General features: G+C 32.4%; 1 protein-coding gene across 5 annotated transcripts in view; it reads left to right on the forward strand.

Annotated features, from left to right (window-relative positions):
* Nucleotides 1–6,406: 6,406 nt before the first annotated feature.
* The window catches only part of Keap1 (kelch like ECH associated protein 1), a 30,794-nt gene continuing 21,192 nt past the window's right edge, over nt 6,407–16,008 (forward strand). The window contains exon 1 of one of the 5 annotated variants that reach the window (XM_076497220.1): nt 6,407–6,524. The gene's annotated coding sequence lies outside the window, so the exon portion shown is untranslated. Of the gene's footprint in view, nt 6,525–6,889; nt 7,132–7,240; nt 7,356–16,008 lie in introns of those variants that run through there. The other 4 variants (XM_076497214.1, XM_076497218.1, XM_076497215.1 and 1 more) reach the window with 4 other exon arrangements.

A 16,008-nucleotide genomic window follows, 5' to 3' on the forward strand; every position in this document is an offset into this window, starting at 1 on the left:
ATCATCATCTTCGTAAGCAGTAAACTTTTGTGTTTTATCTTGTTTTAAGTTCTAGGTATTGTATACAGCCAGATGTAACGCATAGAGCTGGTTATTGACTATTATACAGGCCTAAAGAAATTATATTATCACCTATATTACTGTAGTTATCCCATTTAATTTCCTCTTAAAAGACATAAGTACACTATTAAACTTGGCTCAGCATGGCCAGGTGGATCAGACACTCCATTCTTTTACCTAAGGGGCGCGGGTTCGAATCCTCGTCACACCAAACCTCACCTTTGAAAAGAGTGGAGTTTGAAAGTTATTACTATAAAGATTCAGTTCGGAGACAGGAAGAAGTGATAACATAATATTTATATTCTGAAAACAAACATTTATTTGATACTACATTCCGTTCAAGGCTTCCATCTTCTAGTGTACAATAACCACATGATGACTTATGTGAAGACTGCAGTTAAGGGTAGAATGAATTAAAACGGTCTACTTTGTTTACCAAATGTTCAGCCTCGTTCTCACGATGACACACCATACGAGGTAAAACGTATCGCTCTGTACTTGACTCTCTACCCTCTTCAACAAAGCATAATTTATTTTCATGACGTTTATAAATCATGATATTTGGTTGTTATTAGTAAAAAAGAACGTGATGACCATGAATATATTCAGACCAGTTATTGTGTCAAGTTCATTACTATAAAGATTGAGTTCGGAGACAGGAAAGAAGTGATAACATAATATTTATATTCTGAAAACATATATTTATTTGATACTACGTTCAGTTCAAGGCTTCCATCTTCTGGTGTACAATAAATACATTTCTAATAGGCCTAAAGAAATGCACTAGACATAAGTAGAAACTGTAGAATGATGGACAGTGTCTTTCTCTTTACTTAATGGGAGGCCCGGCATGGCCAGGTAGGTTAAGGCATTCGACTCGTAATCTGAAGGTCGAGAGTTCGAATCCCCGTCACACCAAACGTACTCGCCCTTTCAGCCAGAAATGGCCATTTTAATATATTTCGTTTCGATCAAACAGGCGAAATAAATAATAAAACCATAATCTCAAAGCTTAATATTGTTCACATGATTCCATTCACAAAATTATGGCCCGGCATGGCCAGGTAGGTTAAGGCGTTCCGTTGCACCAAACATGCTCGCCCTTTCAGTCGTGGGGGCGTTATAATGTGAAATCAATCCCACTATTTGTTGGCAAAGGTGTATCCCAAGAGTTGGCGGTTGGTGATGACGACTATCTGCCTTCCCTCTTGTCCTAGACTTCTAATTAGGGACGGCTAGCGCAGATAGCCGCCATGTAGCTTTGCGCGAAAGTCAGTTAACCAATCATTTAATTAATATGATTAGAAACTATCACTATAGTGAGTAAATAACTTTAACTCGCATGGAGCGAATATTTTTATAAGAGTTTAGAAGAGATTAAACTCTTCAAATATAAGTTAATTGCGTACAAGGAACTTAAAACACCTGATTAACTGGTTCTAAAGAAAGTAAACAACAGTGGTACTGTGTTTCGTTTAATGTAAAAAAAACAAAAAAAAAAACAACAACAAAGAAGAAAAGTTACAACCCTCAAGTTAAACCCATAAAAGAAAATATGTAAAATGCATCAAAACAAAAACCACACTATTTGGTAACCTATTTTCATTTTCTAAATTTTCGTGTTGAAGTCAAATTGAGTTTGAAAGATAAAACCGACTTGATAAAGATATTCTCTGTTTTTCTTATTTAAAAAAAAAACAACTGGAATTCAATTTTTACATTTTATATTCACGTCATTCAAACTTGTATCTAAAAAATAGTTCTTGGAAATTACGTATGTAGTTTTTTTATGAAATCGGAATAATTGATTATAGAAATCTCTCTTGTTTGTTGAACACTCAGTACTTGAAACAGTTAAGCCAATCAACTGAGTGTGGGAAGTTAACCTAAAACTAACTGTAAATAAGATAGAAACAGAACACATACAACACGAATTGACATGAAAGAGCATCACATACACGAAAGCAGAATGAAAAAAACGACAATAGACATGATCCAAGTTTATATAAAACACGTCAACCTCATCACATCCAAAGTATAATATATGAAGATATTATACTATAGTACCAGAGATTTCGGGTGGAAGAAGTAAAAACGCTAGCCGTCGTTGGAACTCAGTGTTACAATTGTGAAAGATACGAACACGTTTCTGTACTGTGTCAATTTCTCCCACGATGTGCGAGATATGATGTAGACCATTATAACTCGGAATGCCCAAATTAACACAGTAGCCCACAATACTGCCAACAGCAAGACGCAATTAACTATAACGGATGTGTTGAATATATACAGTATACTCAATAAGTCACTGAAACAGACACATATAGTCCAGAAATAAGCTTTTTTTTTTAAACAGAAAATACTACTATTACTTACACCATACACTTACGCTGAGCACGACCACAACCAAGACAGCGAAAAACAGCAAAATAATTAGAGAAACAACCAAATATTTCAAAGGTACAACAAAACAAAAGTCCATTCATAGAAAACCAACAATCAAATACTTATAACCGCAACAAACAATCCAGAAATAAATCTTATCTTCGAAACCGTTAAAATCAAGTTATGGATGTTTATCAAACTTTTAAATGCCTTTACTTTCTTTTCTGTTTATGCTATCACAGAATAGTTGAAATCGCTGCAAATTAATACATGCTGGCAAAACACAAGGAAAGGTAATATTATATATAGAAAGTTTTCTTTTTCACAGGTGTACGTGCTGTTCATTTGACAAGAGATGTATCATACTTCCAGACAATCCAATGGTTTACCTCTAGATCAGGCCATTGCTTCTATTCGTAGCATAGTTCATGCTACAATGAAAGGAAAAGCTGAAGGAAAAACACGTAAGATGACGTTAGTGACGCAAGCAGTTCCATGAGTAACCAAATAGAGAGACACTTAACAGAGTTCCCTTGACAAATATTCGACCCGGTATGGCCAGATGGTTAAGGCTCTCGAGTCGTAATCTGAGGGTCGCGGGTTCGAATCCCCGTCACACCAAACATTCTTGCCCTTTCAATCGTAGGGGCGTTACAATGCAATGGTTAATCTCACTATTCGTTGGGAAGAGAGTAGCCCAAGACGGTGAGTGGTGATAACTAACTGCCTTCTTTCTAGTCTTATACTGCTAAATTAGGGACGGCTAGCGCAGATAGCCCTCGTTTATCTCTGCGCGAATTTCTGAAACAAACAGGCAAATATTCTACACTAAATGAATTAAAAAATCTAGAAAACGCTGAATTTTAAAAGATGTATTGAAAGTAAGAGGATACAAAATACATGAAATGTTTACATACCAACCCCTCAGGAACATGGATGGCACGTGTGCTTACATTGGAAAATCAAAGGAATGTGTTATTCTCTGTTACAGATAGATTTTAATATTTATTTTCCTGCATAACTTTTCACATGCAGAGTGATAAAAATTGATGCATTTTTCTAATCAGATCTGTATTAGACAGCTTCAAGTTTGACGTCTTAAAATCCACTTGACTTAGGTATTGTTTGACTCGCTAGATAATACCAGTAAAGATCTCAGTCCCTCGCTCTGCGGTTGAAGATTCTACATGAAATAACTTATCAACCGGAACTATGATTGTGTTGTTTTGTAAATAAAAATTGTGATTTTTTTTCTAAGCTGATATTCAATTTCTCTCTCTTTTTTTTTTTTTTTTTTTATTCAGGTTCAGCCAAGGCAGAAAAATGTTGAAACTGTGTTTTGTGATACAGTATCTGTCGAATATTGTGGATCTTACATATTACTTTGAGTGAACTCGGTGAACCTCAAAATACTACTCTGTGGTCTTTCTCATGAAAAATAATTTTCCCACAGAACAGTCAGGACTGCTAACTGAATATTCAGAGAATACTGGATTATGGGACATTATGATATATCGAATCTATAACTGTGGTTATTTAGAATAAAAATTCGATTTTGATAGAACTATATTTACACAAATCTTTATTACAAAAACAAAATCACAATGCAATAGCAAAAACCAAACCATGTAAAAATATTATTTAAAAGCTCTTACCAGCTCGTTAATCTAAAGCCACAAACGTGAGAAACCCAAAGTTAAGTTTAAATAAAGTGAGAAGAAAAATCGAAATTAAACTTGGATTTTGTGAAAAAACAAACAAAACGACTGTCTAACAAACAAGAAAAAATTCTCAAAACTTAATAATTCAAATTACTCTAACAAAAAATCACTAGTTAAAGGTAAAATACTGAAGCTAGATAACTTAAAAATATTCTGTCATATAAAAAAAGTTAAAATTTGTTGTGACAGTGGCAAACCTGTTTTTTTATATATATAAAATTAGAGTATATAAGTAGAGCCAAGCTTGCACATAAAATGCACCCAACAGATAAGATCTTTATCCAATAGAAGTTGCGTTCAAGGACACGGATGCCCAAACTCAACAGCAGGAAATATATCATTCTATTTCTGAACATAATATGCTATATTCCCTGCAATAACGTGGACTAATTTTCAGTTAGTGAACTCAATTCTTGCATGTGTAAAAAACAGGGAAAATTAAGGTCTTACTTGAGTAACTTATACATCTAAACTGTGATACAGTCCCTAAACTACTAACATTCATATTAAGAATAGAATAACACCCTGCTGAAATCAGTGCACAAAATGACTGCACACCTTCGCTGACACTCTGACGTAAAAGGTTTTCAGTCGAGAAGAACAATATCTTAAAAATTCCAGAATAGCTTATGAATATGAGTAACTAATAACTTCAGCTCAAATAATTGTATAGCAGTGTGTCATGTAAGCTTACTATGCGTTTTTATTCCCTTCGTTAATGTATAATTTTTTTTTAAAAATTATGTGCATATTGATAACATATTGTTAATATTAAAATTCGATCAAGAAAGTCACTAAGTTTCTCTCATCCTAGTCACTCATGCATGTATGTCACTTAATTGGAGTGTCACATATATTTTGTTTAGAAAAATTCCTGAAAAGTTTTTGTCTAGAACTATACTTTCCCTCCCCTTGAAAGTCAATTTTTGCCCTTTTCCGCTTTAGAGTTTTAGAGATGCAGATTATTTTAGTGTGTTTAATGTACGTTTAGTCTTTTTCATTGCTTCAAACTCATCCGAGGTCAGAGAATTGAAATTTTGTTCTATAAATTATTTTCTGGTGAACATTCTTTTATTTTGTGGCCACTACCCAATTAATTACTCTACAAGAAATCAACGAATCAGAGAAAACTACAGAATCACAAAACTGATAATTATGTGGATTATAATTTCCAGTGCTGTACTAATGATTCGCGCTTGTCGGCTTTGGGCTTTAGACCTTCCAGATTTAGAAGGATCAGGTTCGTAGGTTTTGCAGGCGAGCTGAATGGGCCCGGCATGGCCAAGCGTGTTAAGGCGTTCGACTCGTAATCCAAGGGTAGCGGGTTCGAATCCCGGTCGCACCAAACATGCTCGCCCTCCCAGCCGTGGGGCGGTATAATGTTACGATCAATCCCACTATTCGTTGGTAAAAGAGTAGCTCAAAAGTTGGCGGTGGGTGGTGATGACTAGCTGCCTTCCCTCTCGTCTTACACTGCAAAATTAGGAACGGCTATCGTAGATAGCCCTTGAGTAGCTTTGCGCGAAATTCAAAAACAAACATAAACAAAAAAATCTAATTTTTCGTCAAAGCTTTTCTGAAAGCTTACGGAATGTTATTTTCCATGTTACTCGACTAGCAAGATCCACTTTCGCTTTCCAAAATAAAACTCTTTTTGTAAAAATTAACAATATTTGAGCCTTAATCTGTTATGGATTTTTCAGTTAATCTTGATTTTACTTTACAATTGAAAAAGATAAATACTAGAAAAGTTCTAAAGTATGATATTTTAATAAAAGGTTTTTAAGCAAGGAGGTTATTACGGCTTCTTACCCAATTTAGTATTACTTTTACTTCATTTTATTTTATATAAGAGAAGGTTTTGTGAGTTGTTTTTTTCATCTCTAAAAGCGATATAATGTTTTTTTATTGAGGTCCTCATTTTTCAATCTTGAGTTTATTAACAAATAAATGAATATAATCAGAGATTTAACTGTAATTTTAAATAAAAATCTCTTTCTTGCATATTAAAAAAAAACTTTCCTCAAAATTTCGAAGGTATTTTTCAAAAAGCTCGCGAAATGTCTTATATATATTATCTGACTAAAAAGATATATTTAATTCTGGGCAATTTTTCTCACAAGATGCTGGAAATGAAGTTTGCAGATGAACAGCTTAGTTGACTTCCGATAACAACGGATTTCACTGGATGTTTCATGGCGTCCAGTACGATATTTAAATTCGGCGTTCTTCAGCCAACCGATTAGTTTGCTGTGTTAGTCAATCCGGTAATTTGCGCTACCCTTCGAGATTGTCCTGTGTGAATGCAGTGATCGCATTACCAATGGTACAGTCCTCATAGTGGTTTTACCAAAAAAGGTATGTGGAATTAGATTTATTCCGAAGTTAACTTAGAATTGTGAGTTGAGGTTTGATCAAATATAATAATTATTAATTGGAACGTAGTTTTTTTTAAATACTTTAACTTGATTTCAATATAAATCACTACTTATATTAATAGACTTGAAGTCCTTAGAAACGCGAAAAAAAGTAAATCAATTTATTTCTGAGGTTCTAATGTTTCGGAATGATTTATTTTATCTTCACGATTTTAATATTTCGCTGAAGAAGGAATAAGATATTCCGTAAAAGTTTGAACCTTGTGAATAAAAAAACTTAATATTTTATGGACTGTCTTCATCATCATTATTAAAATAATTTTACGCTAGGTGCATTATTTCAACCTTTTAGTATGGTATATTAGTTTCAAATAAAAGACATCAGGTGGTGTTTCTCCTCCCGCAAAATGTGAGCTGAATCGAGAGAATATTTGGTATTTTGCGAAGATGTAAAGTTACTGTTGTTAATAGCATTGTATATCACATTGGATAAAAACTTTTATTTAAGTAGAGGGAAAATTTCTTGTGGTTTTTGAAAATTCCGAAAGAGTTCAACGTAAGCAGTATTTTCATTTAGCTTAGATTAGGTAATTATTATACTGGCATAGGCGTAGTATTACTATTACTAGCAGTAGTTACTACAGCTATACAGTATTATATTATTAATATGATTGGTTACTAAGACTAACTTTGGTTAGTCTCACTAGACCTTGTAGTACTAGGAGCCCTACTACAACATCACTACTATTATTTTTACTAGTAGTAGTGAAAAGTGGAATGCATATTCCATAACTGAAGAATTATCTGATTCGTAAGATATCCCACCTTTAATTTTGATTTATTAGGTTTTAAAATTAAGAAGGATTTTTTTATTTACGAAGATTTTTTATGTTACTTAATTAGTACGGAATTCAGAAGTACTTACGGAAGTTTTTGAATTTGCCGTTTGTAGTTTAGGATAAACATGGCCAATAAGTTTTTTAATTTTATGCTATAATTATATCTTTAACAGTAATATTGAATACTTTCACCAACTAACGATTATTATCGTCAAAGAGTTATTAAACGAGAAGCTGTTTAATTGAGTGGTCTTTGTGAGTTAAGTTTTATCTATCGATATTTTCCCTACATTTTCTGTCATTGTTTCGTGAAAATTTTATATAATATTTTAAATTGTACATACTGTTGTTATTAGATGTTGTGTAACATCAGGGTTAACTGTGTTTAAGTAATTATAACATGTACACAGTACCAGTGATACACTGAATAATTGAGTCTAGCATTAACAATTTGCTTAATGTAACATTTTCAGTATTGTGGTAATTATTGCTTTTTAAAATCTGTGTGAGAATATAATAGCAATGGATGGGTATGTACGTCTTCTAATATCATGTTTTTATTTTACTTCTGAAAGTTTATTACTGTTTTTATTTATTTACAAATAAGGCATATCCTTTATTTCTTTGTTGTTTTTTGTGTTCATATTAATACAGTTTTTATTTTTATGTTAATTTATTTAGAGTGAACCACAGTCATGCTTACTTCCCACTTCTATTATTATATGATCCAAATTGTAATTACACCAATGCATTATCTTACACTTTCTATAATCAAAGTTCAATTGAAAAGTAATTCTTTTAGTATCTAACAAGTTTAATGCAAATCAAAATTCCTAAGCACTGATGTCACCAGCAAACTCTACTAATTATATCCATATTAAGTTTGCTAACATAAAGGAGAAAGAACAAATACTGGTAATAATAGTGGGTTATTCCATGTCAAATCATCCAGATTTTGGAAAATTTTCCATGTGACCCCCTCAGAATGCCTTGAAAAAATTTACATGTGCTCATCTACCCATATAATGAAAAACTACCAACGATTAGGACAATATCTCTAATAGTTTCTGATTTACAGCCTGTAAAATTGAGTTAATTTATTTTTATTTTTGGCAAATTCATTTTCGGGCAACTTTGGCTACTTAAAGCTGCAAGAGTAATGGTGGTGGAAGGCTGAAATTTGTTACACTGACTGAATGAATCTCACAGAATTCAAAAATGGTCTCAAACCAAGTTTATCTCTCTTAGGATTTTCATAGTGAGGCTGTAAAATCACCTGAAAACCTAAAATTGTAAAAAAAACATTGGTTTATGTAATAAGCCATAGCTCTAAGACTTAATATGATACAAAACTGAATTTTGTTTTCAAATTTCATTTTAGATATCAGTTGATAAATCAGCAATTGTTGTAATTAAAAGTCTGTTAGATCTCCTGTAAAAAAAAATTTAGTTGCATGCAACTTTTTATGATTTAGCTAAAAATAGCCCTACTTCAGGCCACAGTTTGACCATGTCACCAGTTATTCAGCCTTTTCAGATTTTTACCATATATTCTCACATCTCTGAATATGATCTACAAAACAAATCAGGATGGTGTTCAACCTATTTTTTGAGTTATAATTTTTTAAAGTATCCTCTGACCATATGTTGTTCATTCAAAACAATATTCAGTTCAGGTGTGTTACTGTGTGCAAATATATCCATACAATTTTGAAATAATTTATGAATCCCATTGAAATATTCTAATCACCTTTACTATATATTCTTATATCTGTGAACATGATGTTAAAAAAAAAAAAGGTAGTGTTGAATAATAAATTATCAAATTTTAAGTTGTTTTGATATGTACCATTGGGTAAAGGACCACATTCAGGGCATTAAGTTCTTTCTTGACAATCAGGAATCAGTCCTGCAGAATTGTGTAAAGTTTGATCTACTTGAGCACTATGAAAAACACAAAACTGTGGCAGGTATTAAGTCACATCATAGCTTTATTCTACCAACACATTCTATATGAGAAGGTGATGATGTGTACACAGTTGTAACTGTTGGTAGTAGCAGTGAAAGTGATGCTACAGCAGCTCAAATAGAGTCTAATGATAGCAATGACAATTATCATCCACAGAAATATGTGCATGCATATACGATCATGAATGGTATGTGGGAAACATAAAAGATAGATCAGATGAACATTCCGATGTGTTGGTGTCATTTATGAAGAAATCAAGAAACAAACTGTTCTCATGGCCTGGAAGGTCACATAAATATGAAAGCTGGATTCCTTTCCAACATATTCTTTGTCTGATAAGTGCACCTACCGTGCAAGGCAGTAGTGCTCGCCACTATGTTGTAAGTCAGTGATCTCAACGTAATCGTACTCAAAGTTCAGAAATTTGCTCAAGCTGTCTGAACAAAGCAATGTTTATTTGATGTTGTTAAGGCTAATTTATTGCCAAAGCAGTTTTTGAAACATTTCATTGTCACAATTATTGTAGTTTGGTGTGACTATAATCTCTCTCAGTTATCCCCTGTTGTAGCACTGTGCTTTTTGTATCTGATTTACCTTTGTATTTATTATATTATGAATCTTAAACTCAGCCATATCTGCATAACTGTAATGCATACACAATATATTTGCATTGCCATGTGATCTAACTAGTTATGCCAATAAACTTGTTCAGAAATGAATTAATTCTTTCTTGTTTCTTACAACTTCATTATTTAACATTGTGAAAGGCTGGTTAGAATATTTCAGTGGGAAAAAATTGACAGGTATTTTCCAAAATTTTATGGATATATTTGTACACAGTAACACACCTGAACTGAATATTGTTTTAAATGAACAATGTATGGTCAGAGGATACTTTAAAAAATTATAACTCAAAAAGTAAGTTGAACACCATCCTGATTTGTTTTGTAGATCATATTCAGAGATGTAAGAATATATGGTAAAAATCTGAAAAGGCTGAATAACTGGTGACATGGTCAAACTGTGGCCTGAAGTAGGGCTATTTTTAGCTAAATCATAAAAAGTTGCATGCAACGAAATATTTTTACAGGAGATCTAATAGACTTTTAATTACAACAATTGCAGATTTATCAACTGATATGTTTATAGGAAATTTGTAAACCAAAATTCAGCTTTGTGTCATATTAAGTCTTAGGGCTATGGCTTATTACATAGACCAATGTTTTTTATGATTTTGGGTTTTCAGGTGAGCGTACAGCCTCACTATGAAAATCCTGAGAGATAAACTTGGTTTGATACCATTTTTGTATTATGTAAGATTAATTCAGTCAGTGTAGCAAATTTCAGTCTTCTACCACCATTACTCTTGCAGCTTTAAGTAGCCAGAGTTGCCAGAAAATGAATTTGCCAAAAATAAAAATAAAATAATTAAATTTTACAGGACTGTAAATCAGAAACTATTAGAGATATTGATCTAATCTTTGGTAGTTTTTCATTATATGGGTAGATGAGCACATGTGAATTTTTTCAAGGCATTCTGTGGGGGTCACTTGCAGCCCCCTGGTTGATTTGACATGGAATGACCCTAGTCCAGTTTGGTCAGACTTGGAATATCAAATTTTTGCCTTTGTTCCATCCAATCACTTAAACTCCAGTTAACTAGTATTCAGCCCCTTCTTGTGTGATTCTTACCTATTCTTCTCTATGGCATTTTGTCAATAAATTTTTGAAAATCATAAGTACATCTAGTTAACATACTTTATTTCATCCAGTTATGATCCTTGACAAAATATCTGATTAGTGCAGAAAGACTGCTTGGTAGTCTATTGTAGTTTTGGTTTATGATATGTTTTATAAGATGATAAAGTTGTTTTATTCTGCTAAATTTTTTTTCAATACAGAATAGTAATTGAATTATTAATTTCTGGAGTAAGTCTTAACACTTCCCATGTTGAGGAATGTGACAAAACATAACTTCAGATTAATATATAATTACACTTTCACACCTACATAACAGACAGACCTCATTATAAATAATCTAATGCTTATAACTTCTTAAGTCTGTGTTGATTTAACTATTTTCAAAGGTATTCACAATGTTAAAAAATAAGGTAGGTCTGTATGTCCAAGCATTAAATTTGTCTTAGAGAATTATGAGTAATCTTTAGTTCTGTGTATTAGTAAAAGTGTTAACACCCATACCAGCTTTCCTGTGATATTGTTATATCAAGTGAGTTTCTTGTCATCAAGAATTATTGGTGGTTTTGTTAACTAGTAGCATATTCTTTCTTTGAAGAATATATTTATTTACATATTTTACTTTGATATATATATTTAATATTTAAGAACCTAGCATCAGAAGGCTATTCTTCTCACTATAAACACAATCTGTTAAGTGACCTCGTTACTAATTCAAAAATAATATATTAAGCATCATACTCATGACTTGTGTAAGAAATATATTAATGAATGCACTATAAAATATTTTTTTGTTAGGGATGCAGAGATGCCAACCATTATGACAATACATTCATACAGACAAATATTACGACTGTTGCAACTCCCAAATTATTATATATTAAATAGGCCTATACAATAAAGTGATAAATTGTTCCTCCAGGGCTTAAAAGGGGTGAAAATAAAATTTCTACTGAGATACAAATAAATTTTGATAATAAATAAAAGACGTAGTCCAAATGGCTACTTACGATAATCATGTTTGTGCTTGAAATAATAAATATTTGTACCTCCGATATCTACCAATAGTTTGAGTGTGGTGCTTCTCCATACTGGGTACATGGAGGAATCCATAGTTACATCTTCAGTGCTTGTCAACCAATCAACACTTGTGTAGATGGGTATTTCTTGTTTTCTAAGTGGCATAGAATCATCAATGCAATCGTTCACAAGATAGAAAAAGAGGACTCGTTCACCAGATTGTCTTGTTTCTGGCAAATCTAAAAGAACTAAAACTGTGAATCAAAAAATTTAGGAAAGAGTATAGTGCAAAATATCCGGTCATTGCATCAAAAGCCAGTAACAGTCGTGTTTTGTACAGTTTGTCGCACCCCTCACATGGCAGGATAAACGATTGTTCCAGACGTACAAAATCGGCATCTCGCCAACAAAAGGCTGAGGCAAAGACAAAAACAATGCATATAATGACATTTATGTGTAAGAATTCAGAATATGAAAAAGAATTTCAAAATAATTGTTTTTAATTTATTTATTAATTACACTCAGTCATTTGAAATAGTTGGCATCTTGTGAAAGTTGAACTAAAGTTTAGTAAATATTATAGTTGTAACTAAGTGCATGTTTATAGATTTTCAGAAGTTATCCACATTTTTTTTTTTACATATTTAAATCTACAGCTGTAGTCTTGTCAGTGAATAATTTATAATTTTTCTTTATCTGTATTTTTAAACTTGCAATTCTTTACTGCAGTGTTTGAAAAAATTAAGGTAGTTTTCAATGATCTGATGCTTACCAATGCAGCAGTCAGTTACCGCAAAAGGACGTATAGACGGCCCGGCATTGCCAAGTGGTCAAGGCACTCAACTTGTAATCTGAGGGTTGCAGGTTCGAATTCCCATCACACTAAACATGGGAGCATTATAATGTGGCAGACAATCCCACTGTTTGTGGGTAAAAGTGTAGCGCAAGAGTTGGCTGTGGGTAGTAATAACTAACTGCCTTCCCTCTACACTTGCACTGCTAAATTAGGGACGGCTAGCACAGATAGCTCTCGAGTAGCTTTGTGCGAAATTCAAAACAAACAAAGTATAAAATAGCATAACAGTATTTCACGACATCTTCCATAATACCTTAAATTAACAATAATTTTTTCAGCCATCTTATTGTTTGTAAATGTAATCAGAATCCTTAGTTTTTCTAATTATTAAGAATTAGAATATTATCATCTTTCAGGATTATCCTTAAACCTTTTGTTTCAGAAAAGTTCAGTGCAAAACATTTTAAGTATTTGGAATCAAAATAACTGGAAAATTACATGCAATTAAAGAATTATTTTATTTGCAATTTAAAAAGTAATGGATTTCAAATTTGCATTTAAAAGTAAATACACGAAAGGTGTTTCTTTGGAACACAAGTTAAATTCTGCAATCCATAAAATAGCTTCAACTTTACATACATGGACATTTATAGTTATTCCAGTTATCACTTTGGTTTTATGCAACTTATGCTCATGAAGAAACATCTGACATATATTAAATGAAGATCACATGACACTCTCTCTCGTCTCTTCCAGTTTTCTACCTTTGTTTCCTTCTAGTCATGTCATTGAACGAAATTGGTATTCTTATTTAAATAAGATACATTTTGCATTGTTTACTGGAAGGTACCCAAGAATATGGTCAACTCTGAAGTTAATAGAAGTAATCTGTAGCCTTCTCTGTAAAGGAACGGGTAAATCCCACTTGTTATAAGAACAATGATATAATACTGAAGTTTCTGTCTCTCTCCCCATTCCTACCACAAAATGCCTTCAATATCTAAAGCCTTTTGGTTAAATTTTAAAAGGTTTGAAATAATTAATCTTTATGTGTAATAAAGCAACCTGTGAGTGGTCTAAAACTTTCTCATTGTTTTTTTAATACAATTATAAGAAATGATTTGGTATTTTTGTCAAACGGAATTAGTCTTAATTTTTAAAATTATCTTTCTATTTCATTTGCATATTTTAAAATGGTTAATGAGAATCTTCCCTAATGTTTTTAAAATTAATTTCCCTAAAGATTTTAAAAAATCATCTAAATTTTTTCCCTCTGTTCATTATCTGAGTGATTGTATGTAGTAGCTGTAACAATGTATTTATTTAACCAATGACACTACTGTGAAAAACTGTTGATTTTACAGATTTTCATCAAATCATTTATTCTTTACAATTTTATTATTTGTAAACAAAGAGATAACATTTTATAAACTTTACCAAATTCTACTCAACATTTGAATACCAACAAAGAGGAGGAAACTTTTAGTTATGGTTGAAATATGTGGGTTTGCTTTGTTACTTATAAGCATATGAGGTTTATTTCCATGCTGAAGTAGGCTCGGAAGTGTACATTTTGTCAATATAATAGTCATAGTTTTTTGTGGTATTCATATTTTCCTATTAAACAATCTTATAAATTTATAAAATATGTACATCTGTAATGAATATGCCTTGCAAAGTGCAAGGATTGTGTAATCTTGTACCCCTGAAATAGGTACTGAGTGTATGATATGTGAGGGACTGTATATTAAACACTAATTATAATATCTCATTTAAGATAAGAAATGACAGAAACCTTAGAAGGTGTTGCAGATTAAAACTGGTGTTATTCTTTTGATTATAGTTTGAAAGCCTACGTGCAGACTTAGTTTATATCATATATTTTTGGTTGGTTTAAAAATGTGCAGTTGTTACCCTGATAGTGTGCTGTTTTAATTTGTTTAAACTTGTGTTGGGTGGGTATATATGTGTGGGTGTGAGGATTAATTAATTGGGTTTCTTCCATGGGATATGTGATCCTGTCAACTGACTGTTTTTTAATATCCTGGTAATGTTAATGTGAAAAATAATACCTTCAAGAATTTTTTTTTTTTTTTAGAAATAGTCAGCTTATACTGGATTTGTTATAGATGATTATTATTACTATAAATTAGAAAATGTAAACATTTAGAGGGCATTGTGAATGCTTCCTTTAGTCTTGGAGAGGTGACCAATTGTTTGTATAATATTTTCAAGAATTACACGAGTAAGAAAAGAGAAATAGTACTAATCTTTACATTTTGTTTTATGACATTTCATGTTTATTGAAATTTGCACAAATCTACTCGGGGGGCTATCTGCACTAGCCGTCCCGAATTTAGCAGCGTAAGACTAGAGAGAAGGCAGCCAGTTATCGCTACCCACTGCCAACTCTTGGGCTACAGTTTTACCAACAAATAGTGGGATTGACCATCACTTTATAACACCCCCATGGCTGGAAGGGCTAGCATGTTTGGTGCAATGGGGATTTGAACCTGCGACCCTCAGATTACGAATCAAACACCTTAACCCACCTGTCCATGCCATGCCTTGGACATTTCATACTCTTCATGAGATTGTTGTGATAAATTAGCTACAAGAATTACTAGTTAATATTCAGTTCTGATTTATCATCTATGTAACTTGGTATGATATGAATAAAAACAAATTACTAAAAGAAAAAAGAAAAGAGAATTAGCAAATCCCCTGGAACAAGAGAAATTCAGAAAGTGTGCTAAGAAAGCCAACAGATATCAAGCTAAATTTGTAGAAACTGGTTTATTGTGGAAATTGTGTCAATTGTGTATTAATTGTATTGTAACCACTTAAATGAGAAAAATACACATCTGATTTATTTACTAATGACCAGAAAGTTGTATTTTACACATTTAACCAACTTAATGTTGTTTTTTATTATATTTGTCTCTCTGACGTATTTCCTCATTGTTTTTCTGGCCGTTGAATCAGTTATATATGTAATCAAATGTCGCAGTCATTAGTGACTTACCATCACATGTCATTGTTCCCTGTGTTTGAGATAACAAAATATCATTTCCTTCTTGAGACAGAGAGATGCCTCTAGATTTGAAAAGGGAAAATACAGTCTCACAATGGGACAGCAGCA

The sequence above is a fragment of the Tachypleus tridentatus genome, chromosome 4, assembly GCF_004210375.1.
Source record: "Tachypleus tridentatus isolate NWPU-2018 chromosome 4, ASM421037v1, whole genome shotgun sequence".
Classification (NCBI taxonomy): domain Eukaryota; kingdom Metazoa; phylum Arthropoda; class Merostomata; order Xiphosura; family Limulidae; genus Tachypleus; species Tachypleus tridentatus.